This window comes from Arachis duranensis, chromosome 4 (genome assembly GCF_000817695.3).
Source record: "Arachis duranensis cultivar V14167 chromosome 4, aradu.V14167.gnm2.J7QH, whole genome shotgun sequence".
NCBI classification, from domain to species: domain Eukaryota; kingdom Viridiplantae; phylum Streptophyta; class Magnoliopsida; order Fabales; family Fabaceae; genus Arachis; species Arachis duranensis.
In genome coordinates this window covers 41160326-41162649 of record NC_029775.3, presented here as the reverse complement: position 1 = coordinate 41162649, position 2324 = coordinate 41160326, and positions in this window count along the sequence as shown.

Below are 2324 nucleotides of genomic sequence, written 5' to 3'. Positions count from 1 at the left end.
GTGAACCTTTTCAGATTGTGATGACACAAGCACATGGGTAGGGACAGCTTGATTTAGCCGCTTAGGCCTGGATTTTATTTCCTTAGGCCCTCCTATCCATTGATGCTCAAAGCCTTGGATCATTTTTACCCTTGCTTTTTGGTTTTAAGGGCTATTGGCTTTTTTTTCTTGCTTCTTTTTCTTTCTATTTTTTTTTTGCCAAATTTTTTTCTTTTTTTCTCACAAGCTTTTGCTTTTTCACTGCTTTTTCTTGCTTCAAGAATCAATTTCATGATTTTTCAGATTATCAATAGCATTTCTCTTTGTTCATCATTCTTTCAAGAGCCAACAATTTTAACATTCATAAACAACAAGATCAAAAATATGCACTGTTCAAGTATTCATTCAGAGAACAAAAAGTATTGTCACCACATCAATATAATTAAACTAAATTCAAGGATGAATTTGAAACTCATGTACTTCTTGTTCTTTTGAATTAAAAACATTTTTCATTTAAGAAAGGTGAAGGATTCATGGAATTATTCATAACTTAAGACATAGACACTAGACACTAATGATCATGTAGTAAAGACACACAAATATATAGCATAAAAACGAAAACAGCAAATAAATAGACAAGAAAATTAAGGAATGAGTCCACCTTTGTGTGGGTGGTGTCTCCCTCTTGAAGATCAATGGAGCGTCTGAGGTCCTCTATGTTTTTGAGCTCCTCTATGTCTCTTCCTTGCCTTTGTTGCTTGATCCCTAGGCATTTTGGTGCTCCTATCCTTAGTTGCTCCCAATAATTATGTGGAGGAAAATGTATCCTCTGAGGTATCTCAGGGATTTCTTGATGAGGGAATTCCTCGTGCTCTCTTGATGTGTAGTCAAATGCTCTTCTACTGAGCTATGGACTCTTGAGATGAATCTCTCCATCTCCTATGACTCGGAGGTGGAAAATTTTTTTGTCTTCCCTTTTTTCTTTTTTTTTTAAGTTTTTCTGGCCTTAGGTGCCATCAATGGTTATGAAAAAACAAAAGAAAGCTATGCTTTTACCACACCAAACTTAGAATGTTGCTCGCCCTCGAGCAAAGAAGAAAGAATGGAAGGAGAAGAAGATATGGAGGAGAGGGAGAGATGTGTATGTTTCGGCCATATGGGTGGGATTGGGTGGGGAAGAGATGGATGGATGTGAGTGGTAAAGAGGTGATGGGGAAGAGAGATTGAGGTGATTGGTGAAGAGTTTTTGGGGAAGTGTGTTATAGGATTATTAGGAGGTAAGGTGAGAATATGGTAGGTTGGGATCCTGTGGGGTCCACAGATCCTGAGATGTCAAGGATTTACATCCCTGCACCAATTAGGCACGTAAATGCCTTTGAATGCAATTCTGGCGTTTCAACGCCGAGGTGATGCATGTTCTGGGAATTCAACGCTCAACTGCAGCATGTTTCTCGCGTTGAACGCCAGTTCCATGCTTGGTTCTGGCGTTCAGCGCCAGCTCTCCTCAAGGGTATATTCCTGGCATTTAAACACCAGGATGCTACTTGTTTCTAGCGTTCAATGCCAGATCCATGCTCTGTTCTAGCGTTGAACGCCAGCCAGATGCTCCTTACTGGCGTTTAAACGCCAGTAAGTCCTTCTTCCAGGGTGTGATTTTTCTTCTGCTATTTTTGATTCTGTTTTTAATTTTAATATTTTTTTTCGTGACTCCACATGATCATGAACCTAATAAAACATAAAAGAACAAAAAATAAAATAAAATTAGATAAATAAAAATTGGGTTGCCTCCCAATAAGCGCTTCTTTAATGTCAATAGCTTGACAGTGGGCTCTCATGGAGTCTCACAGGTGATCAGGTCAATGTTGTAGACTCCCAACACCAAACTTAGAGTTTGGATGTGGGGATTCAACACCAAACTTAGAGTTTGATTGTGGGGGCTTTGTTTGACTCTGTATTGAGAGAAGCTTTTCATGCTTCCTCTCAATTGTTAAAGAAGAAGAACCTTAAGCCTTAAACACAAGGTAGTCCTCATTCAATTGTAGGACTAATTCTCCTCTGTTAACATCTATCACAGCTCCTGCTGTGGCTAGGAAAGGTCTTCCAAGGATGATGCATTCATCCTCCTCCTTCCTAGTGTCTAAGATTATGAAATCAGCAGGGATGTAAAGGCCTTCAACCTTTACCAACACGTCATCTACCAATCCATAAGCTTGTCTTACTGACTTGTCTGCCAATTGTAATAAAAATATGGCAGGCTGTACCTCAATGATCCCCAGCTTCTCCATTACAGAGAGTGGCATAAGATTTATGCTTGACCCCAGGTCACACAGAGCCTTTTCAAAGGT